Raw genomic sequence first — 26,495 nt, 5'->3', positions numbered from 1 at the left:
CTTTCACCAGGAGTTTAGCTGCTTTCTATGCCTTTAATCTCCTTGTATGTTAATCATTTTAATTCTATTCTTCACCCAAAACCTTGTTTGCAGACCAGTTCCTTTGGTTTCTATGGATGAGTCGATTTCTTGACACTCTGCCAATGGCTGTAAATAAGTTAATGTTATAGTGGAGGATGTTCTTTTTCCGGGTGGATCATCTAAATAAGTGGTTACCCTAACTGTCAATCATTCAGGTGATATGTTGTAAGGCCGCCCTACTTGCCCTTCACCTTTTTCATTTACCGGTGGTGAGTCTGACACAGTGGAAACAGAGCATGTATCCGTTTACTCCTCATACACGCTCTTGCATGCGCTTAATAGGCGATCCCTCTCTTGTGCAGGTACAGGGTTGTGGTATTTTCAAACATTCATGAAAAGCCTGCCCTTTACCTCTAAGACATTGTATCCATATGCATATGTGTCGTGTGAAAGTAAAGCTGATAAACATGTTTGATGCTGCAGACCTTCAAGGAACTAAGCTTTTATGACGCTCTCTCTGCACCAATCAGAGTTAAGGAGCAGTTCCCTCACACTGAACCATTAAATAAACCAGAAGTTGTTCTTTTTTTTAAGTTAAATGGATGTGAAAAACCGCAGCATGGTTCTCACAGTTATTAGCAGCTAAATAAGCCTAAACTTCCCCAGTTTAACTATCATATTGTTTCTTGATTTCTTCTGTCTGCAGCTGTTGAATAAATTCACAAAGATATGAATTGTAATAGTATCCAACTAGTTCCTCCTTTCCTGCTCTAAAGGTTAAACTCTTCAGGGTTTAGATTTGAGTTCATGCGAATATTATAAACGTTATTCCAGTAGAGCAGGTCTGAGGTCAGATCCCAGATGGTCTTGCTCATGGTTCCTGCTCCAACTCCCCCAGAAGGTGACGTGTCTGGTTAACATCAGGACTCTTTGCAGACCAGTCCGCTTGTTCCACAGCTAATCATTTCTCCCTTACCCCGCTCCTGGTTTCTAAACAGTCTCCCGGTTTCTCCCACTTGGCTGTAAAACATTTGGAACTTATTTCACAGGTGGCATCGTCTCATGTTACCTCACTAGAATCGGCTCGCTCCTGAGAGTGACCCGTTTTCTAGCAAATGTTAGTAGATTAATGCTTCAGTGTCGAATTACAGACACCTGTTTCCATGGGAATGATTGTAAAACCTGATTAATTATTTTGGCTTCTGAGGTTCTCTGCAAACTGATTGGTTTCCCTTCATGGCTGTAAAAGTGGCCTGACGGGTCTATTTAAAACATCAGTAGAACCAGTTCAAAGAGGAGACACACCTACTCTGCTTTATTCAGAAGGTAGGTGTGTCCCGATCCTTTAAGCTGCAGGTTATTGTCTGCCGTCTTGTGTCTTTTAGGCTGTGACATCTTTATAAAGGATGTGGGTAGCTGCAGAGGTCAGTCTATAGTCTGGAACAAACAATAACTTATCACAGCATCACTACATGCAGCCATTTCTCGTTCCCCCAGGCAGCTCAGGGAAAAAAACATATATGCACCAGCATCTGGGATAAACATCTAAAGGAATATTTACACTGCAAAAAAATTGAAATCTTTTCTTTAAATAAGTGCGTTTTGTCTTGAATTGAGGAGGTAAGTTCAGTTCAGTTTCAATTCAGTTTATTTCTATAGCTCCAATTCACATCATGTCACCTCAAGGCACTTTCCAGTTCACCAGATCATTCAGTCAGATTGATTCAAAGTTTTCAATCTAAGGAAAACCAGTTGATTGCATCGACTCATTGACTCTTCAGCAATCCCTCACACTAAGCATGCTTGTAGCGACAGTGGAGAGGAAAAACCCCCTTTGAACAGGAAGAAACCTCCAGCAGAACCAGGCTCAGTGTGAGCGGCCATCTGCTGAGGCCCACTGGGGTTCAACGAGACAGAAGCAGACATAGAAAAAGAAGCATAGATACAAAAGGCAACTGTAAAAGGCGGTCCCATCCAGGAAACACACAGCCAGGCAGATGAGCTCTGAGCCAGCTCCCATGTCAGAGGATGAAGAGAGCACATCCAGTAAGTCAATCAGTGAAACAGGACTACACTTAAAAACAGGCCAAGCTCCAACATCTAGAAACAAAGGTGTTGATGGCAGCAGCACAGCTGATATTTCTCTCCAGGATGGAGTCACAGCCAAACAGACCAGATGAAGCTACTATGAGAAAAAGCAGAGAGAGCAGAACGGTAGAGATTGAGCTAACAGATTCTGCAGAGTGGGAGAATAGAGATAGAATGAAGCAGAATGATGAAAAAGTGGTCCCTATGTCCTCCAGCAGTCTAAGCCTATAGCAGCATAACTATAGAGATAGCTCAGGATAACCTGAGCCACTCTAACTATAAGCTTAAGTGAGACACTTTGCCATTGAAACAAAACAATTTACATAAAAAAATGCATTGTCTTATTTCAGGAGCAAATTATCTAATTATCTTTTTTAAAGATTAAAAATACTAATTTCATTGGCAAATTCTCAAAATGAGTGTAAATACATTTTCTTTAACTCTTTTTTACTTTTACTAGATTGTTCTAGGCAGAAAACACCGTTCAGTGTCTTTAATCGTAATTTGTGAGCACTCTGTCACTTTAATGACCATTTTCTGAATACCTTTATGTAGATGGACATGAATTAAATGGTGGAATAAAGGTTTGATACCAGTGGATGAAAATGAAAGCTGTGACTGACTGTACACCAGTGATTGTGACCTTTGTAAGTCAAAACAACAGCTTATGATTCATGGATCAAGTGAAGTTCAGAGAACACACACTTCATTCTCACACATCCTCTGTAGGACCACCTAGCAGAAATCAAAGCATGCTGTCACGGAGCTGGAGGCAGACACATGCAAACCAAAAAACTCTGCTCCTCTTAGAAAGCAAACAACCAAACTGCAACAAGCAGAAACACGAGGGAGATCACTGTGCAGAGAACTTCACTCATCGTCTGCCGAGGCCTCGGGGTTGAACTTCTGCTCATCGATCAGAGCCTCTCATCTTTCTCTTTTAACTATAAATGGCAGAGAACATAAGCTGTGGGTTATCTACAGGCTAAGTCTACTCCCTAAAGGAAGAGCCAGTATGAAAGGAGCAGATCTGCAGCAGATGGTTTTGGTCTAAATTAAAGCTGAACGGATCCCCAACAGCTCACTGCTTCACAGAATCACAACATGAATCAGAAACTATCAACTTTAGGAAGTTCATTATTTTCTGTACTTGATATGTTTAAAAGAAAAAATCAATGGATCATTATTTATACCTAAAACTAATTCGTTCATGGTGAATTAATGAATTTAGTGTTAATCAGTGAAAGAAATAATAACAATTTTCATCACTGAGTCTGGGAGCGGCCATTTTTGCCCAAATATAGTAGCCCCTCCCTCCTGCCATCTTCCAGCAGTGACGTCACGGTGCGGTGAGCCTAGCGCCATTCTCCTCGCTTTACAAGCAAAATCAATGGGAACTACTAGACACATCTGCAATCAACAACAATTATTGAAGATTTCCAGAGGACTTCAGCATTGAAATTCACCAGAGCTATAGTGAAACTGACAATGCCCACGTGCATGGCAGCTGGATGATGGAATACATCAGGTAAAAGTGAAAATTAAGTCATTTCTCCTTTCTGATTCCTGATCCTCCACGGACGGGTTGGTCGTTGAATTGCCAACTTAAAGAGGGAGGATTTGCCATCGAACTTCTGGCCAGCGAAAAAACCCGTAATATGTAGCCAACATTTGGAAGAAGAATGTTTTCAAGATGACTTGGATAATAGCGCGTTGTGACAAACACCAGATACAGCACTGGGACTTGATCAACAGCCGATACCGCACCGTGACGTCACTAACCAGTAGGTGGCAGTAGTGTTCTTTGACAAACATGGATGCCTCCAGTAAAGCACATTCACATGAAAATTACTCTGAATTAAAAACACTGATCATTTATTGAACAGGATGGAATAATTCAATATTTAAGTACTTGTAGAAGTTTGTATTCTGAATATGAGCGGTAAATAAAAGTATGTAATATGATATTAACCTTAAAGTATAGAAGTTTTTTATTAAGGCTTAGCTTTAAATTAAATAGTGTTGGGCATAAAAAGAGTAATTCACCCAGATGAAAAACTATTTTTTGTCACATTTTTGGTCCAATTGGATATATTAATGTTACCTATCAAGGAAGAAGCACTAAAAAACAAAGAAGAGCAACTTTACATTTCAGAAAACAACGATAAGGCATGAGGGACCTGCACAATTAAAGGTTCAAGAGGAGAAATAAATATTTATGAATTCATGAAATTAACACCAGTGTTTTTTCTGACCAGAGACAGTAGGGGACATGACCGAGCCTTAAAGGTCTCATAAACTCTTAGATCACAATCACTGGGACTTAGAAGATTAAAACATTAAATATTAGTGGATTTTTTTATTCTCTAAATGTAATTACTGCTGCTTTAATTCAGTCTGAGTTGTTTTTGTTAAGTTTAGATGTGTGTTTGCGTGTGGAGATGAAAGACGATCACATTTTCCTATGATTGTAAAAAACTGTAATCTCAAACTGGCATGGACCCAAAATCTAAAGGAACAGCAAAATGAGACGAACCCAAAGACTGGTGCTCAGATTACAGGACAAAGACCAGGAGAGATTGCTTATCAGACCAATGACTGGTTCTGAGCCCTCCAGTTCTGGTAAACAGACTTTATCTCTATTTTTGCAAAACAGTAAAATTAGACTTCTTTAAACTGATGACTATTCACGCATTAAAGCTACAGTGTGTAATTTTCAGCGACATCTAACATCCAGACTGCAGACCGCAGCAACATGCACATCTCCCCCCCCACCGCTTCTCCCCCCCCAACAGTACGGCGAGCGTTACGGGACAAAATGTCTTCCACGACGTCCGCATCACCTACCTTCTCAAGTGATGAGGTTTGTTTACATAGATTATTTTAATACTGCCATCTATTGTTCAATACCGTCTCAGTTCATCTCTCTCAACTTGCCGTAGTTACTTTCGAGCGTAATGGGCGATCTCGCAATCGCTAGTTTGTTGGCTCTGCGCTGCCGTAGTGCAAAGATGTCTGCCTCCATGGCTGCGAGACCCGCTCCTATGTAATTATAAATAACGAATTCTAAGGCAACGCAAATATTAAGGTTAAGAGGCTGAGCTCGTAGATGATGATAAATAACATAGTTATGTATAATATATTACATTTCTGACTGTGTATCCCTGTAATTATTACACACTGTAGCTTTAAAAGATATAGTGACTTTTTCTTTAGACACAAACCAACCTTTAGTCCAACACATTTAAATTAGAACGACTGAGCTGTAAACTGCGGGATTCTCAGACACATAGAGAACTATGTGGAGCATCTACATCCTGGATGCCTTCAGCACGTTATCTATGCAAAGGGTGTTCATAGGGTAGTTTTACATCTTTTAATGTATTACACCAAAATTATGTTTTTATTTCCAGAATTCCCCCAAACCAGCACAGTGTTGAGTTTGTGTTTTAGAGACCCTATTATTTTACATTAACACCTAAAAACCACATAGCTTTCTTGTTTATTCCACAAACTGACGCAAAAGATCCATTCTTGCTGTAGCACATCTGAATAAAATGATTGCATTACCTTCTCAAAATCTCGTATAGTCTACTGAAAAGTTTAGTCAGTCATTTCATTTGGATGGGATTAAACTGATCTCAGATTATAGCAGAACCAGACACTGGTTCTGGTTCTGCGGGAGGTTTCTTCCTGTTCAAAGGGAGTTTTTCCTCTCCACTGTCGCTACAAGCATGCTTAGTGTGAGGGATTGCTGAAGAGTCAATGAGTCGATGCAATCAGCTGGTTTTCCTTAGATAGAAAACTTTGAATCAATCTGACTGGATGATCTGGTGAACTGGAAAGTGCCCTGAGATGACATGATGTGAATTGGAGCTATAGAAATAAACTGAATAAAATTAATAAAGTAAAAAATCTTGGTGTTGTTTTTTATCAGGACCTGTCATTTAAATCCTGTATCAAAGAGATTTCTAGAATTTCCTTCTTTCATCTGCAGAATATTTCAAAATGAGAAATCTCCTGTCCAGGGTTGATGCTGAGAAACTAGTCCATGAATTTGTTACTTCAAGGCTGGCAAACTTTGAACCTTTAATCTGACTGCTTGAATTTTCTCTGTAAAGTGACCTGAGAGGACATGATGAGGTGAGCTGGAGACATAAACTGAATAGAATGGAATAGTTTTCTGAGGGCTGGGGTTGAGAGACACTGTTGAAGATCAAATGCTGAATGTAATAAACTCTGCAACTATTATATTTTAGCTCTATAGATATTTTAGCTCTTTCATTATTTGTAGGATAGATGTAGTTATAAAGAATTTTGAAATGAATTTCAGGGATTTTATAGTTAATGGGGTATTGATGAGGTAGTGACCATGATTTGTTCCAGTCTATTCTATTAAAAATGGAGTTCCAGTAGAATTAGCCTCTTGGTTGAAGGCAACATGTTGCTTTATTAATGTGTTTGTTATTTTATTTGGTGCCAAGAAAATACAGTCCATTGAGAAACAATTTGATGGTCACAGTTGGAGTAAATTATGAAGATTTTAATTATTAGTCCATTGGGGATGCACTTTATTATTTATTTGTATTCCTTGTATCTTATTGGAAACTGGTATTTTATAAAAAAGTTGCCGTAGCTAATTATATTACCATGATTGTCTATTAATTTAGAGATGGTTGTGATACCTTTTTTTTATCCATGCTGCCTCATAAATTGACTTTTTATGGTTTGTTCAATATTCTGCATGTGTTTGGTGAAAAGTTATGATATGGCAGAGTTTCCATGCAGAAGGTTGTGACTCAGGTTGTGTTAATGCATGATGTAGGTGAACACATCGCTGAAGTCTACAGGCTATTTATTACTGCCATCTACTGGGCTGGGGTGTAATTTTGCATCTAGTGGTGTCCCGTTTCTTAGGGAGAAAATCTTCACTGCACTTCCCTCGGTGAGTGGACTTCACTGAGGAGGGAACTCCCTGGAGTATTCTCAGAACCCAGTGAGAGAAACTGGGCCTAACTGTATTACTATAGGGGTGGAACGGTTCACAAAATCCATGGTTTGATTCACGGTTTCGTGGTCACGGTTTTCGGTTCGGTTCGGTATAACTTGATTGCTAGGAAAATCTAAATATGTTCTGTATAGTAAAACATGTGTTGCACAATGTTTTTTTTTTTCTTTTTTTTAATTAAGTCAACAAACATTTACATGAAAAAATACTCTCAGAGAGGATAGAAAAGGTGAACATGAACAGATAAAGATCAAATACAATAAAATAAAAACAAAGAAGTAAAACAACAGGGGATTTATCTTAGTAAACATTTAAAACAAACATAGACAGAGCCATAGAAATAATAAAAACAAAAAGGTGAATGCACTTAAAATAGCAGATGTTTGGAGAAATCAAGGCTCAATTCTTTGGCATATTTGTCATTTTTTATCTTCTTAAGAGAAGAAAAATAGATTTTAAAGTCATTCATAAACCAATGAAAGGAAGGTTTAGAATGTCTCCATTTAGCAAAAGTGGATATGATATTTACCCAACAGCAGGAGGACATTAATAGTATAATAAACAGGCTGGGGAAGATGGTCCATATAAAAAATGACATAATTTAGTGCAAAAGGGGTGTTGCACAATGCTTGCACACTGTTGCACTTTTATTCACAACTTTCTTTCACCGTCATCGTAGGTCACTCTAAATGCAAAGTGGTCCCATACAGCAGACCTATAAAGTGCTGCTGGCGCATCTTCCAACTCCTGTTCTTTCCCACTCGCCATACCCACACAATTCTCCACAACAACTGATTTTTTTTTGCTACTTCCGGCTAAGCTGCTTCGCTTCTTCTTCTTGTTTACTACTGGTGGTTGGCTTTGGTCGCAGTAGCGCCACCTTCTGCTCTGGAGTGTAAACGCTTCGCCTATGAGAAAAAGGAGCAGCGCATGAACCGAACGCAACACACGCGAATCGAACCTAGACAGTCGAACCAAACGGTTTTCATAAACGATTCCATTCCTAATTACTATGGATGTAAATGTAAGTTTATGGTCATTTAAAAAGGCTCTGTGTCAAAACACCTGAATAAAGATGACAAAAAGCAGTGTGAGAGTAGGACAAAGGTTAGAAATGGTTATAATACCAATAAAGTGCTCTCTATGAATAAGTAAGAAGGAATTAAACATTAAACATTTAAAATGACTGTTTGAAGTTCTTCCAGAAGTTGAATAAGGCTAAAGTTATTTACTGATGTGTCATATATAGGCTTCAGTAAACATCCAGTATGCAGCGTGTTTGTTTAGTGTTGGTTTTACAGCTGTGCTGCTAACAGCTGAACATGACAGATGTTTGATCTACTGTTCTAATTTCCTACTGAGGACGTCTCATGTCGACACAAAGCACTTCATTCACCCCATTGGTTTTCAAATGAATCCATCATCTAGATATTTATTCTATGTATGATTGTCTTTATTAATCACAAAATGATCCAGATATCATTAAGGATCTTATTTCCTGATCAAATGAGTGATCTACGACACAGTAGCTGGTTTCTGCTGAAACCCAGGAGATGAAAACATTTGAAGTGAATTAAGAATTAAACCATCCTTTCAAAAACTACTGTGCCTCAGTTGTTTGGCCCCCACCAGCCGTCCCATTAGCTTAAAGGAAACGCACCAGCGAGCAAAACCAATGCATGTCCATTTTAATCTAATCAAGCCAGTCAGGTGTGACGAATGCAGAAAACACCATCTGTGCATCTGATTGGATTTTATTCCACGCAGGAAAGTGTCGACCTGCTCCTTGAAATTCTGCTTCCAGTTTTTAAATCATACGATTAAGTTAAACAGTTTTACTTCAAGTTGCATTATTAATCTAAGCAGGGAAAAGCTGCCAGGTTTGAGTTTCTTTCAACATGAGCAAGTCTGCCCGTCCATCTATTGGACGTTTAGTGGGTAGTTCTGTTCTAAGATGTTTATTTTCTTTCCCTTCCTTGTAAAAGAGATCAAGTAGAGCCGTACAGGGCCCAAAATATTCTGAGATCAAGAGTCAGAACATCTAGGCAGCTTTAGTGGCGTCAGGGGTGGATTAAGAAAATCTGGGGCCCTGGGCAAAGACAGGCAGGGGGCCCTCTGAACTGAGAAGACGACACATAAAACAAACCCATTCTACAGATAGAGAAATGTTAATAGAATAGACATCTATTATCTGGTCTAGGTTTTGTCCCTCTCTTCTTGTTTTCCTCTCTATGTTTTGTACTCAGCTGACTTTTCATGCTGTCTCTAAAGGAATGAAAGATTTTTTCCAAGCACTAAGCTCACTTAGCTGATTGCTCCTTCCTGTGTTTCCAAAAAGGCCAAAGTAAATAACCCAGTCCTTCTTTTCACTGTAGACAAGCCATGATCTGCTTCTCTGTTCTCCATTTTTCATTTGGATGAAATAATAGCTGCATGAATCATGACAGCAGACAAGATAGAGGAGAGCAGGAGGCGGGGTTATCAATCTACTTGCTCTGGAGAGCAGAGTTTGCTGCTTTTAGATGTTGTCTCCAAAGTCTCCAGTAGCAGAAAAAAGTCTCTAGATTTGGCGCTAGGAGCTTTTTAGAAATCAAAGTTCTAGAGGGATCTGAAAAGTGGCTAAATATAGCGACTAAAGCGCTAAGTTGGCAACACTGCTCTTTGCATCGTCTGTTTTCAAATGGTTTGCTGCTGTCTGTTTGGACCTTTCTGAACATGTGCAGCAAATGGACTGATCCAATATGGTGGACACTGAAGGGGAGGCTGAGAGACACTTAATATTATCACCGTTCTGATGACATTTTAGTGAAAGGATTTTTATCACAAACATAAATACTGTGCACAAGAACTTGGGGCCTAGTATTGCCTAATAGTTATGTCTGAAGTCTTTCTTTTGAAGCGTCTGTCTACAACTGGCTAGAAATGTGTCACATTCCAGAATGATATGCAGATGTCTCTTTAAGAGGAAACTAGGGAGCTGATGGTAAAAAGGTTTCACTCCTCTTCAATATGCCTGAGACGCAGTGTTATTCAATCTAAAGTGGTTCATGGTCTTCATTACTGTAAGGAGAAATTGGCTCAGATTTATCCCGAACTAGACTCAGACTGTGATAGATGTTAACAGGAAGCTTCCAGCCTCTATCATATGTTCTGGGCTGCCTGAAACTCACCCATGTCTGGAAATCTATATTTGGTGCTCCAGCCGCTATCCTCCAATACATCTAGAATCTAGAACCTTCTCCTCTCGTTCCAGCTGGTGCACATCTGCATGTCACACTACCTTACCAGCAGGGATGTTAATACTGTTCAAATGGAAGGAGGCGTCCCCTCCTACTTCTGCTCATTAGATTAAAGAGGTTAGTCAGTCATTAAATCTAGAAAAGATTAGATACATTGTCGGAGGATCTATATCCAAATTTGTTAAAATACATTTAACTTTAACCTTAAACCTTTTATGTATTTATTTATTTTTATCTTCTTTTATTTATTATTTTATTTTCACTTTAGGTTATACCCATCTACTTAATGACTCCGCACGGAGCGGGACTGCAAGCGGTGGGTGATGATAATTATAGTACTTATTCCAGAATTTTGTATTATATTTGGATACTGAAAAAAAAAACCTTGTTTAAAAAAAATAAATAAAAAAAGGACATTCCAGTATAATTAAAATTAGTTGCTTTATATTCATTTGAGCTTTTAAAATAGACACCCAGACCCTGTTACATTCTTATGGTGCCTAATATCACATATTTCTATTATAATGACAAACAATTCTTCAGTTATCAAATATTAAACATCCAACTTTTAAAACAGTTCAGGTTTCAGTATCTTCCTTTTCTAGTCCCTGCTCCTCCTCTGTCTCTCTCCTCACTCCTCCTCCTGCTGCTCCTCCTCTGTCTATCTCCTCACTCCTCCTCCTGCTGCTCGGCCCAAAGAGGAGCTCGATTTGACTCCCTTTTCCTCCTTATCCTGTTTTCCATTTAGTGAAGAATATCAACACAGTTAGATGCTAAACTGATAGAAATAGAAATATGCATTTCAACATCATGTTTTAATTAGTTTTATTAACTATTTCAACACAAATGAAAATTAAATGAAACTAAATGAGTTTCCCTGATTCCAGATCAGCCCAGTGTCAAAGGATAAAATAGTAAAACTAGCTATTAGTGTATAAATATCCAAAAAAAAGTAGATAAACATGCTAATTTAATCACGTATTGAGATATATAAAGGAGTATACAACATCACAGCAGCTGTCGATAAAAATGGGTCATTTTGAGTCTTTTTGAAGAGTCATGGTGACTCTTGAAGTAAGGGAAGTTACTACAGAAAATTATTATTTAGAAAATTAACCAGATTTATTTTGTTTCTGTGCACGGCTTCCTGTCCTGCATGATCTGTTCTGTGTCGTCTGCACTGAACTTTAGCAGAAATATAAAACAGATCACGTCAAACAGTGAGAAGCCATTGCTGAATAAATATTTTGTCTTCATCACTCGCACCGTCACCAACATCTCATTAAGCTGCTCTCCGCCTGCATCAGCAGCTCGATCTGCTCCTCTAGCTAGATCGCATCAGAGCGTCGGGCAAAAAAATAGAAAAAAATGTGTTTTCAATGATAGAAAAAAATTGCACAGTGGATGCCCGGCTGTAGAGCAGCAGTGGGAAGTGTCATATGAGATCTTTCTCTGTCAGTTTCTATACCCATTAATCTCACCCGGTCCACAGTGTGAGACTAGGGCTGAACGATTGTACAAAAATCTAAATTGCAATTTTTATCTTGATTTTCAGTTTTTGAGAGCTTGATTGCCCAGAGTCCATTATTCCAACAGACACCAACCACCTGCAGTGGAAGACACACAGCAGGATGGACTTCCTGAGGAGACGGAGGTCCTTCAACATCTGCAATAAGCTGTTGGACATGCTCTACCAGTCTGTGGTTGCCAGTGTCCTCTTCTGCACTGAGGTGTGCTGAGGATGCAGGACACCTCCAGACTGGACCAACTGGTGAGGTCAGCCAACTCTCTGATTGGCTGGAAGCTGGACCCTCTGGTGACGGTGGCAGAGATGAGGACAACGTTATGGACAACGCCAGCCACCCTCTGCACACTGTATTCACCGCTCAGAGGAGCCTGATCAGTGGGAGATTGCTGCTCCCCAAACGCAGCAGCAACAGACTGCTGAACTCCTTTGCTTCTAAAGCCATTAAGCTCTACAACTCCTCACTGGGGGGAAGAAGGAGGTGATAGGAAGAGGGACAAGGGTCAGCACCCCCCTCCTTGGACATCTGATGCTAAACATTACCTATTAATGCGTAGTATTCTGCTCTCTCACTGTGCAATAACTCATGCCAACTACTGTGTAGCCTGTGTTATTTTTTACTTCTTCATAAGGTCAGTCCATCTCCGCAGTCCAAGTGCAATAATCCAAGTCAACTAATGTGTAGTCTTTCCTTAGCTCTCTACTGAGCAGATATATTTTTACATCTAAAGGAAAAATATTGCAAGACATTACAACTTTTTAATGCTTTTTTTGTACTATATACACTCTTTTTATATTGTGTGTTGTATTTTTATCTTTAATGGCATCTTGCTTTAACTCTTTGTACTTTATATAAGCTACTGGAACCAGAATTTCCCTGAGAAGTAATCCGAAGCAATGGAGTAACTATCAGTAAGCAGAGAATGCAGTTGCTTAGGGGCCCCCGACCTCTTAGGGTCTGTCACTACCCGATCTGTCCCGGATCCGTTCAGCGCATGAGCGAATTGATATTCATCCGGGTGTCCATAAATAATATAATTATGATACTAAAACTACTTATTTACATCCTTAACTCACTAAAGAATGCTAATACACATGTGGAAAAAATGTTTGATGACTTTTGTGAGACAATGTTTATGCTTTTTACATTTTCTTCGTTAAACAGCTTTTCTGACGTCATCATCAGAAATGTTCAGAGCAGTTCGGCAAAATCTGATTAAACCATGTTTATTTGCATTTTAGTGGTTTCTTTCTTTAGATTATGCACTATATACAATGATGTTAAAATGAAAAAAAAAAACATAAAACTCCAAAAGACCAGATTTATGTTTAAATCAAAAGCTGAAAAAGTTAGCGACCGGAAGTAGCGTAGGATCCCATTTCCGGTGCGGGTCGGGAAGAGACGAGTGATAAAACAGAAAGGACTTTTTTGTCAGGAAATACATTATTAATGTTTAACACTTTATACTTTAGTAGATTTACTATTTTTGGGGAGAGAAAATGTAATTCAGGTATTTTTTTAACAATATAAAATCGACGGCGAATCGGATGTATATCTGGATGCGCAAATGAGCTGATGGCGTAGAACGGGTCGTGCTCCCAGGACGGATGGGGTAGTGACACGGGCCCCATCACTGACACCTGGTTGGCCCCCTACGCAATTGTGGACTAGGACGTCTCTTTGAAAATGTAATGGAACAAAATATTCCTCTTAAACCCACCTGATACTAAAGTGACTCATCGGACCGTATTTATACAGCAACACATGGCAGATGTCACCATGATGGTGAGCAGCTTAAACACGACACCAATAGCAAAGCAAACAGTGGTACTTTTATTACTATGTTAATAACTGTGTATAGTTCATTAGACGGTTGGTAAAAAATACACTCGTATAATATGTTTCAAACCGCAATAAAGATATTAAATGAACAATGTATTAGAGTATTTTATTTTTTACACTACCTCTTGGAATTATGGGTAATCCAGAGCGTAGATTAAAACCATAACCATTACGTTAGCGACGATGGATACAAAAAAGAGGTACCGATTCCAGAAAAGAAAAAGGAAAGAAAAGCTGCTGGAAGAACGGAAAAAAATTCCCAAAATTAACACTTTCTTTCAAAGAACTGAAGAGGGAGAGGAGGACATTGCTGCTACAGTGAGTAAAGATGGCGACCAGGGATAAATGGAGAGAGCGTGGGTGAGGAGGGGCTGTGAAGCTCTAAGTAGCCCGATAAGACTCATTTCACAGCAGAATATACTAAAGTATATCCATGTCTAATGAAGAATGATGAAATGACCAAGTGTGAATGTATGGGGCACCTTTCGGGCCGGTTGTCTACGGCGGCGGCGGCGGGGGGCGTTTAATGGGTGTTGTACTTCATATGGGGCCCACCCAGATAATGTTGCTTATGGGCCTATTGTTGTGTCGTTACGCCATTGTTCCAAAGGGATTAATAAAGTAGAGTCTCACTCTATAGGACTTTACTGTAACCACTGTGTGAAAAAAAGTCCGTACTTCTACTTGAATGCATGGATCTGCTAGTTGCAGTTCTCTACCTTTCTGTGTGATGACAAACCCACTTCAACCATTTAATCACTACCTACAGGCCTGGAGGGAGAAATTTAGTTTCTCACTAAACAAAGTGATTAAAAAATGAGAGCGTCTGTGATTTAAAAATAGCATTTTGTTAAATTGCGATTATACTGCTAATACCATGAATTGCCCAGCCCTAATGTAAGGCGTGGAGTAGAACCTGCTCATGTTTGCATTCAGACAGAAACAAAGAACAAGCCCTTCAGAAGGCAGTCTGCACTTAATGCACACATTTCTCCAAAGCTCTAGACCAAACAAATCCTCCTTAATCCACTGAGTTGTCGTAAAAGAGTTATTTGTCTGCAGCTAATTGTTAAAGTTGACTAATTTTAACATCCAGGCCTTTTTTCCCTCTATTTGTAGATTTGCTCAGTGTTTACCTCCTGCTTCCCACCAGTTGGCAGAGTGGAACCAGTACATGACTGGAATGCTGCAGGATCCTCAGCTTCATTCAGGGCATCGACATCAAAATCAGTAAGTTTGCATTTATTGGCAGGATAGAAACCTTCAACCTTTATCACAGGATGGAGACAAGATAAACTGGGAAGATTTAGTAAACATTACAGGGCTTTACATACAACCCTTCCTCCTTTTGTCCTATCCTTTGGGTTGCCATGTTGGCACTGTCTATTCAGCCTCAGAGTTTAATTAAGCTGTTTCTCAGTAAGGAGAGCTTTTCTCATGGCCTCTGACAAACTGTTTTCTCCTGGCTGTAGGATGAAAACCCTGGAACAACCAGCAAGGGTCTGCAGACACTTCAGTCATTAGGGGATCAGGGCGAAGAAAGGATTTTTCTCCAGCTTTGCTACCATTCAGGTAGTTGGCAGCTCTTGCAGATGAAATTGGGCAACTTTTTGTTTCACCTTTAACTTTCCTGGTTAAGTTTAGACTTCCTCATATTTATATATTAAACCAAGGCAAAGATGTTGCCTTCATCTACTAAGAAGGATATTTTTTAATGATCATGTTGCCTTAGCTCTGCCAAATTATCTTAAAAAAACAACAACCTTAAAGCAGCAAATAAACATTTCATCCTTTTTGATAAAGCTTATAGTTAGAGTGGCTCAGGTTATCCTGAGCTATCTCTATAGTTCTGCTGCTATAGGCTTAGACTGCTGGAGGACATAGGGACCCCTTTTTCATCATTCAAGCTTCATTCATTCTTGTTAGTTCAATCTCTAGCTGCAACAGGCTTGTTACTGTACCTACTTTGTTATTGTAACTATACACGACCGACTTCATTCTCCAACAAACTGAGAAGCAATAAGACTAAAGCACAAAAATATCAAACAGTGTGTTAACAGGGAAAATCTGCATGCAACCAAAGTGGGTTAATGGGGAGGAAGTTTCAGAAATGGGAAATATTGTGACTATACACTTTATTTATTTATTTATTTATTTATTTATTTATTTATTTTTATTTTTTTTAACAGAGTCCTGTCTGGCAATGTGGCAATAAGAATAATTGTCTTGATGCCAAAAAGAGCCCAACAGATTTTACTTTCACAAGTGTAGCGGTATGGAAATTGCCATATTGCTCCACTTGTTTCATGCATATAAATTGCTTAATTATAATTACGCAGGGAGTTTTACAGTTTATATAGAGACTGCAATGTAAATAGAGCAGGACAGGAAAAACAGAAGAAGAAAAAGAGAGAAAAAAAGGAGAAAAGATGAAAGAAAGAGGAGATAGAAAGGAGACAATGACAAAACATTTTCAGTCTGCTTCATCACCTGTAACGAGATGCAAAAAGAACAACACAACAAAAGACATGGTACGAGACATACAATAAAGCAACACCTTGAAACTATCGCTGAAGTAGTGACTATACACTTTAAACGCCATGTTTTCATTCACTGGAAGCCAAATAATAATCAAAACAAAAAGAAATGGAGGATTAAAAATTACCTTATCTGTATTATTTATCAATTTCTGCAATAATAAGCTTTTCAATAATATTCTTATTTATTTATTGTTTTGACTGCTGGGCGTATTCAAATATTTCAGAGCTGAGCTATGCAGAAAAACATTTCAAAGCTTTTTTCCCTGAAGGCTAACTAGAATTTCAGACTCAACTTTGGCAAAGCAAAGACTGTGGAGCTTGATCAACCATCCAGTGACATCACTGACCCCTAATGGCTCATAATCTGTTTCCATTAGCTGCAGCTTCATGGTAATGACCACATCTTTGATGTAACACCGTAATAAATTACTGCAGGTCATTACAGAGCTATAAAAACTTAGTTACCTCTGACACGTCTCAGACTTTCATGCTCATTAGCACACTACACTGAGCCCATTAGACTGTCATTTAAAACAGGACGATTTAGGTTATTATGAAAAAGCTGGAAAACCATTCTGCTGTTTAGAAGGTGGAAAAAATAAACGAAAACATGCAAATAAAATCACGACTAGTGTTGGACTCCAGTAGGCAGAGCCCCTATAGAGCTAATAAATCATATCTGCTATAGAACAGTAGACTGATGCCTGAAGGAGTCCTAATAATTGGTATCAAACTGTGGCTGTCCATCACAGGGAAGACATTTGTGGGGAAGACCCAGGAAGTGTGTCCTCAACTCGTACCCTTCAGCTGTCCTCTGTCACTCTGCAGGAGGCCCCGCCCCTTCCTGCTGCCACCACACCATGTCAGCACTTCATCATCAGGACTTGGCAGCAGGAGCCTTCCTGCAGGAGCTGCTCATCTGCTGCCATGGACTAATTGCTTTTTCACTTGCGTGAAGCCAGCGTGCTGCTTCGGTGCGAGAGGGCAAACATCATCAGCATCGGTGCCACTCATTAACAGGCAGACACTTTGTGATGGTGCCGTGGGGATGCAGGACTATTTTTAGGAATGACTAAATTGAAAAAACCTGCGGGGGTTGGGACACAGAGGAAAATATGGATTTCAATCTTTGTCCTTCTCTAACCTTGAGCCGTGTCCCATTTAGCATTGTTCATTTGTAGTCATGACATGGTTTAGATTACACGACTAAAAAAGGAAACCAGAAACATGGGGGGCTGATTTTAAAAGTCTTTTTGGTTTATTCCAGGCTTCCAATTTACTACAAAAAAAGCCTCCCCTATATAACTGTGAATATTTAGTATTTTTCACAAAGTTTATGATAATTCTCTATTCATACACTGTCAACTTTACCTCAGGCCACAAAAAGTACATTATTCTGAGATCACCATTTGAATTTACAACTTTACAGAAAATGAAACCTGCACTGTGGCGCCTATTACCATCCAGCCTCATTTACTCTGAAACCCCAAAATAGAATTAGGTCTGCTAGAGTCCCTTATAATGAGGGTCCGTTTGTTCTGTTTCTGTCTCTCAGGTTTGTTTGAGGAGATCAGACTTAGAGATATTTTATTTGTCATTTTGTTTACACAAGTGTAAAACAAAAAGAAATTTCATCTGGAACAGCTCTCTGGACACTTTCATCTTTTTTAAAGTGCAGCCTTGAAAAATAGTAAAAAATCAAAAGAAAAAAAAAAAAAAAAGAAAAAAAAAAAAAATATATATATATATATATATATATATATATATATATATATATATATATATATATATATATATACACACACACACAGTAATATTAACATATGAGTTACAGATTTACATGTCTAACATTTTGTTTTTTTAATGTAATGATAAAATACAATAAAATACAATATAATAACCCATTCTACAAAACATTCATCAGTCTGATGGCGGTGGGGAAGAAGCTGTTGCAGAACCTGCTGGTCCTGCATTGAATGCTGTGAAGCCTCTCCCCAGAGGGCAGCAGGGAGAACAGTCCATGGTGGGGGGGTGGGGGGTCATTGATGATGTCACGGGCTCTGGACATGCAGCGCTGGGATGAAATGTCTTTAATGGAGGGAAGAGGAGCCCCCATGATCCTCTCTGCTGTTCTCACCTTCTTCCAGTCTGAGGCGCTGCAGCCTCCACACCACACAGTGAGACAGCTGGTCAGAACGCTCTCTATGGTGCTTCTGGAGAAGGTGGTGAGGATGGGTGGGGGCAGGCGGGCTCTCCTCATTCTCTGCAGGAAGTACATGGGCTTCTGTACCCTTTATATTAGATCTTTTTCTTATAGAGAACAACAACCACTACCGTATTATAAGCTGCAACTTTTCCCCTACGCTTTGAACTGTGTGGCTAATACCAAGGTATGCCAGGGGACAGAAGTCAAAGAAGAAGGGGCTAATTTTTCATTAAAGGGGAACACTGTTTTTTTTACATTGGGCCCTTGATTTTACGTATACTATAAAACTAATCGATCTCATTCCCTACACATTGATTTTGCAAAAATGTAAAGGAATCGATCCAAAATCGATAAGATCGATTTTTTTTACACAGCCCTAGCAGTGATACTATCAAGAGGAATGTTTAAACTTATTAATTATGATGTGCAGAATTAACGCTGTGGTTAACTATGCACATCAAAATACTAACATTAAAGATGATATATACAGAATTCATGCTCTTTTAAGACTCTAATTTTGTGTTGTATGGGGTACAGAGAAAATTATGTCTCTTGCAAATAATCAGTGAAATCATAGATAAATAACTACTTTAAAGGGAAACGCCATTTTTTTTTTTTTTTACATTGGGCCCTTGATTTTATGTTATTCCATCATATTCTACTCACCCATATGAGTTTTGTGTCATTTGGAGCCGTTCTTAAAATATTCCGTTAGGTTATATCCAAGTAACGTCTTCCTATGGGCAACGACTTGAAGGCACAAACTAAACTGTTCATTATTTATTCTTTATGGTACGCCAGCATTCATAACATGTAGGCCAATCACTGTCCTCCAGACATCCGCGGTTATATTTTTCATATTTATATTTAACATACAAACTTGTTTTTAAAAAATATAAATTTCCACATGTCTTTTCCCCATTGAAGCTGTGGAACCAACAAAGAGACTGGGCTCCACTCCTGCAGAGCTGAAATAAAGAGACGACGAATTTAACAAGCTAATGGGCGCTAGCATTCTAGCGTGCAAACACCAGGGGTGATATGAAGGGTTAAAATGGCCTAGTCAAAGCCCAGTACTAAACCCAATGAAAGCAGCTACTCAGAAATGACAAACATCATCTGCCTTCTGGCTTTAACTCCTGTGGTAAATATTTTTGAGGAGTATTGGCTCAGATATAGTGCATATAAGTTTAATGGACATAAATTGAAAGCATTCAAGAAATTTAGTGGTGTGATTTGATAAAGCTTATAGTTAGAGTGGCTCAGGTTATCCTGAGCTATCTCTAGTTTAATTTCGAACGTTCTGCTCTCTCTGCTTTTCCTCATAGTAGCTTCATCTGGTCTGTTTGGCTGTGACTCCATCCTGGAGAGAAATATCAGCTGTGCAGCTGGCATGTGTGTTGCTTGTCGAGCTGGTTGACAGTTGCCTTTTGTATCTATGCTTCATTTTCTATGTCTGCTTCTGTCTCCTTGTACCCCAGTCGGCCTCAGCAGATGGCCGCTCACACTGAGCCTGGTTCTGCTGGAGGTTTCTTCCTGTTTAAAGGGAGTTTTTCCTCTCCACTGTCGCTACAAGCATGCTTAGTGTGAGGGATTGCTGAAGAGTCAATGAGTCGATGCAATCAGCTGGTTTTCCTCAGATAGAAAACTTTGAATCAATCTGACTGGATGATCTGGTGAACATGTGTTGTGAATTGGAGCTATAGAAATAAACTGAATGCTCCGGAAGCAGAGAGCTTAGTAGACATAGATCTACATCCACCAGATCAAGGACCTTCCCTGGAGAAATGCTTCAACCGACAACAGCCTGAAAAAAGATGTCAGCACAGATCAATAATGACTAGAGGTGAGTATTGGCATGAGTGTTGCGATTCGATACATGTCGCGATACTTGGGTCACGATACGATATTATCGCGATATTGCAGTATCACTATATATTACCATATTTTCCCCATCTATCAAAATCAAATGATGACATAAAACAGCAAGTGCTGTATATTTTCATCAGAAAATATTGATTAGGTATTATTATCCATGTTGTTTGGGGTTTTCTTCCACTGTGACTGCCTCAAATACAGATTTGGTGCTGCATGCACAGTTAAAGGGCTCCACAGCACTTTCTGTCAGAGTGGGGGTGCAGAGGTAGCCCATTTTCCCCTCAATGTTTTATGTAACCATTTTTTTTTTTTTGAAAATCGATACTAAGAAGTGAAAGATCGATATTATATTGGGCAGCCGAATATCACGATATATCGCCAAAACGATTATTTCCAACACCCCTAATAATGACACCATAAGCCCAATAGATTCACTGCTACCAAAAACAGCCAAGAGTCTCAAATAGTGTTAAATGCTGAAAAAGCTAAAATCACCCATTAAATGTTTAGATTTCCCCTTTAATTGCATCACTTCTCATCAGTTTTAATTGAATCTATTTAACTGTCTTTCACCACATTAACCCATGCTGTGCAGCGTGTGCTATCGATCACTTTTCTAAGGAAAACAGATACATGATGATGATATTCCTAAAAGATCTTGACATGTAGATCTGTTTTGAACTGATTGGGCGGCGCTGCATCCAGACATGGCGACGCAGAGCCTGACCCCCTGCTACTGTAAGCCTGTAACGTTGCTGATGGAGGATTTAAGCTCATTCCGTCTGAACTCAGTGGAAGCTGATCTGGATAATAAGATCAGACTAATTCACAGAATCTAAATGTTCTGTAAATACTGGAAAGGCTCTGATGAATCCCATTGAGGCCTTTTGTGTTCACTAACATCTGTCTGAAGTAGTTCTCCATTCATCTGCTTAGATCCGAACCGTAAGCGGCTGAAGGGGAGAAAAGGAGCATGTCAGCTCTTTTACCATGGAGGACTTTATCCGTCCCACCTTCTTTTATCGATGGCCTGTTACTGCACTCTTTTCTTTCTGGCTTTTTGTTAGTCTATGGCCCTTTAGATAAGAGCTATGGAGGGTCCGGGATCAAACGGGGACCACACACTCTTGCAACCAGCTGACAAGTGGATGTTGAGTCCAATAGCTCTCTACAGGTTCCTCTACAGGGGCTTCACTTGTTTTCATGGCTCTGATGTGAAGGGGTGCTGTCAGAGGTACTGTAAGCCACTGGACCGGCCACTATCCTCCATTACATCGCCCTGAATAGCAGCGACCACAGAAGACAAGGTAGAGGAGAGGGCGGGTCGGCGTGGTGGCAGAACGCCAGGCAGGCAACAACAGGGACAATATGGCCACCCCGTAGCACCAGCCTCCATTCCTCACACACCCAAAAATGAGAGGGGAGCTAAATGAAGAAGAGGATTTAAAAAAAAAAAACCTTAAGGGGTTGAAAAGAAAGAGGGAAGACAGCAGATGAATGAAGCTGTGCCGCTGCCAAGGCAAGTGATGCATGAAAACAGCTCACAGAACATGTGCAACAGCAGAGAAAATGTAGAAGGAGGACAGAAAAGGAAAGAGTAGGAGCTGAAAAGGGAAAATTACTGAATAGGAGTAAAATGAGGGTCTTGGCTTGAGGCAATACACTGTAAGAAATATGCTCAACGTGCCAACAATGACCGACAGCAAAACACCAGGCAAGCTCCGACATGGCAGCTCTGCAGGCTTTCTGCACCGTTGTCCACTTTCAGCTTCTTGTTTTCATGTCTTTCTAATCATCAAACTACTTCAAACACGAGACAAAGATAACTTTACTAAAAATCTAAATCAATTTTGATTTTATTTATCTGGGGGTAGAAACTACACCACCTAGATCTAACTAAAACTTTTAAATAGAACCTTTTTGGCAACATAAAGCAACTAAGACCTGATAAAATAAACACATCGAGGCTAAATTGAGGAAATTCAAGGCAGAAAAAAAACAAGGATGACATGTGTAGGTCTGGAAAGACTTCCAGAGCCATCGCTATGCTCCACAGAACCACAGCAGGAACCTGAATCAGTGCTGGAGTGTCTGAGGAGGGAAGCAGTAGCTCACTCTGAAGGGTAGGAGTTTAATAAAAAGGTTAAACCAGCTGACTCTTTGCCGCATCGGACATGTTTTCCTAAATCCCTCAGTATCACATAGAAAGAGCTGCAATGGGTCAATGGGGTGGAGATTGTTCCTTCATTCAGTGATTTATAAGCTGCTATAAAGCAATGCCAGGGTCAGGAGGGAGGCGATTTAGGGCCCCAAGTTCCTGGAGGGCCCATAAAACTCAGCATACATGTATAGTAATACAACTATTCCTTATTTTAGGGGGGGGTTGGCTAAGACACACTTAATATTATAAGCGTTCTGGCCATGGTGCGATTATAGCTCATCAGATTGCTCTGCTACAATCCAACACTTTTTAGAAATGTGTTAATCTGGCTAAATCAATCTTGCTTAAAACTTAATGTAAATAAAACCCTTTTAATGTATTTTTCTAAATCCAACAATGCAAATCATGTTGAAGATATTTATGTGACATGGGGCAGAAATAAAAGTTGTGTCAGAATTCAAATACCTAGGCATCCTAATAGACTCTAAACTAACTTTGAAATTCCAGATTAAAAAAGTGTGCAATAGAGTCAAATTCCATATTACAAATTTCCGTTTCATAAGGTCAAACTTGTGACTCCGGGCAGCTAAAATGTTCATGTACAGTATGGTTCTGTCGCACATCACCTACTGTCTTACAACCTGGTCTGAGGCAAATAGAACCTCACTAAAACCTTTAGAATCTCTTTACAAACAGACAATAGAAATTGTGGATAAAAACATCAAAATATCACCATTGTGACATTTTACTAAAACATAAGCTTCTAAGCTGGGAAACCTTCATCAAGTATGCAAACCTGTCTGTTTTACAAAATAATCCATGGTCTGTCATTTCCTCCACTCAGTGAGTTTGTAAAAATCAGGAACACACCAACAGTAACACGTGGGTCGGCTAGAGGAGACTGCGTAAAAGTGCTTTTAGTCAAAGAGCCTTTGCAGTTACAGCATCTCATAAATGGACCTCTGTCCCTCAGAACATCAGAGAACTTACAACATACACTTATTTCAAAAAACATCTAAAAAACTGGCTCATAACACATCAGTCATGTCAGCATTAGTTCAATGTCTATCATTAACAAGCCATGCTGCCACTTGTCTCTCTGCTGTGTGTATGTATATATGTGTATGTGTATACGTGTGTGCGTATGTATGTATATATATTAATATGTACATAGTTTAAATGTTTTATTCTATTTTATGAAAGTCTGTAGTCCAGCGAACTCTTATTCTTTATTTTTAAATCAGTTTTGAGGAGTTATAGCTGTTTTTATTTCTTTTAATATTTGTATTTGACATTGTAGCATGCTTACTGTTGTGTCTTTTTTTAGGTAGACAATTTTAAGATCTGTCCAGGGACAACAGATGAAAAATAGCATTTTGGCTAATTCTGGTGCATTTGCAGGAATACTTTTTAATGTACACTGTCCCTGTCAAATAGATAAATAAATTAAATTAAATCTCTCTCTCTTCTGTCTCAATCAAATAAAAGCAGCTGAATTAATCACTATTTTTATTTCAATGTCAGCAAAATCCAGCAGTGTTTGAATCCGACTGATTCTACTCTAGCATCTCCGGCTGGATACTGGATTTCCTCACCAACCGATCCCAGCGAGTGAGAGTAAATGACCATCATTCTGGACTGTATTTTACATCTACAGGTTCTCCTCAAGGTTGCATTTTATCTCCACTTCTTTACATCCTCTACACTGATGACTGTCGTTCTAAAATTGACAATCGCCACATTGTCAAGTTTGCGGATGATACTGTCATTGTGAGCTTACATGGCCCACTCATGGACTATTTCACAAACTGGTGTCCGAAGCCATGCTGGAACTGAATATCACTAAAACAAAGGACATGTGTATCGATTTTAGGCACAAGACCTGCAACCCCTCTACAACCATCATAAACGGGCAAGACATTAAAATTGTTCATCAGTATAAATATCTTGGGTCTATCATAGATGACAAATTAACTTTCAACAGCAACACAGACATGCTATGTAAGAAAGGGCAGCAGCGCTTATACTGCCTGAGAAAGTTAGCCATGACCATGTTCTACAGATCTTTTATAGAGTCCATACTTACCTTCTCTGCCATCTGCTGGTACGCTCTTCTTAATGTAAAGAACAAAAATGCCATATCTAAGATTATTAAGGCCCCGTCCACACGAAGTCAAAACGAACACGAAACGCTAATATTTTCCAGAACGTTTGTCGTAAAAACGGAGACGTAAAATAAATGTGATCATCCACACGAATGCATGAAAACGCTGCAAAATGTATGCCAGGCCTGTAAGTGGCGCTGTGGTGCCAAAGCAAAAATAAGCGATGAAATGTTGGGCATGCGCACTAATATTTATACATGGTTGCCCTGCGGGTCCATTTTCGTGGTTCAGTCAAATTCAGGTGCTGAACTATGTCGTCGATATTGCTCTGTTCTTCCTGGAGATATTCCAGAAGAAGAAGATTCTGTTGTAAGCCCGACAGCAGGGTGAGTAGCATGAGTAGCATTGTTGTTGTAATACTGTGTCGCGCATGCGTGTTTAGAGGCGACGCTATGACGCATGTGTGTAAAAAAAAAAATGCGGTTAGAGCTTAAAGATGGAAACGCGAAAACGGCGTTTCAAAATCTTCCCACTCTGAAGGCTGAATAAAAAAAAGATCGTTTACAGACCCCCGAAACGCCGGCTTCGTATGGATGAGAAGCTGGTTTGGTGAAAAATTTGTGCATTTAGGCCAGGGTTCGGCTTTGTGTGGACGGGGCCTAAGGTGTGTAGTAAGATCACGGCTGTTCAACAGAAAAACATGACTGAAATGTATGAAGATCAGGTAATCAGGAAGGCTGAGTCCATTTTGGATAATTACACCCATCCCCTACATAACGAATTTCAGCTCCTACCCTCTGGTTCCCGTTTTAAATACCCACCAGTTCGGACCAACAGATTCAAACACTCCTTTATTCCCTCTGCTCTTCAGCTGCTAAACGCTACCAGGAAAAGCAGATAGCCATATGTTGCATGCATTCAGGCCTATGCTCTCATTTGCACATATTTATTTACTTTTTATTATTTTTTACATTTCTGTCTCTTTTATCCACCTTACTTTTATCTTTTTAAATATTTATGTGTCTCTTGTGCTTCTTTTTTTTTATCTGTGATTTGTGAAATGTGAACATGTGTGTAAAAGGTGTACTACTACTGCACAAAAATTGCCTATACTGGGACAAATCGGGCATTTCAGTAACTCCTAAATTAGTAGAATTTTACTGATTTAGTAAATTTTTTGCCATAAACTGTAGAGTTTGAGAGGCCCAATCAAAGGCTGAACAGTAGGTCGGTAGGATGTTTTTTTTTACAGTGTACAGTAGACAAAGCAGGCCTGAGAACAGACATTGGAGCTGCAAAGAAATGGGGGTGGTAACGAGGCTGGGGATGCTGGAAGGGCTAATGAAAGAAGGAGTGCTGCTTAACCTGCTCTCCAATCTCTCTGTGAGGCCTCCAGGCTTGGAGAACCCCCAAAATTCCCCACCGTGCCCCTCCACCACCACCCCCTCCCTCCTCAACCCGGTCTCCCACCCCTAACCTAATCTGTGCTCTCCCACTGCTGCCCCAGCTTCACTCTGTCACAGCGTCTCGTCCTTTTGTGCAGACTGGCATTCAGACAAACCGCCATGCATCATGCCTGACATCAGATTAAATGAATAGAAGCTGGTTACAGAATTAATCTGCTTTTTGGGTCCCGTGTTGCATCTCGCAAACTTTAAAACATCATCCTTGAAATGTTTGGAAAATTAAAGTTAAGTTCGGACTCCTCCATTCTCCATGTTCTACATTATTCCCTCAGTGTTGCTATCTGGCGGTTTACACTGACTGAAGATCACTTATAATAACTACAATAAAAATAATTGAACTTTATTGATCTCAAATGAAAGAAATGTACCTCTGCATTTAACCCATCCCCTTATAAAACTCCCTTATAACAAACCA

The 26,495-nt window shown here is 39.5% G+C and overlaps 1 protein-coding gene across 1 annotated transcript in view; it reads right to left on the bottom strand.

The window, feature by feature from the left end:
- The window catches only part of ptprz1a (protein tyrosine phosphatase receptor type Z1a), a 132,743-nt gene that overhangs the window by 99,947 nt on the left and 6,301 nt on the right, over nt 1-26,495 (bottom strand).

Source organism: Cyprinodon tularosa, unplaced genomic scaffold (assembly GCF_016077235.1).
Source record: "Cyprinodon tularosa strain WSP-4 unplaced genomic scaffold, ASM1607723v1 ctg461, whole genome shotgun sequence".
NCBI lineage: Eukaryota > Metazoa > Chordata > Actinopteri > Cyprinodontiformes > Cyprinodontidae > Cyprinodon > Cyprinodon tularosa.
The sequence above is the reverse complement of the archived record's forward strand: the minus strand, read 5'-3'. Positions and strand labels throughout refer to the sequence as shown.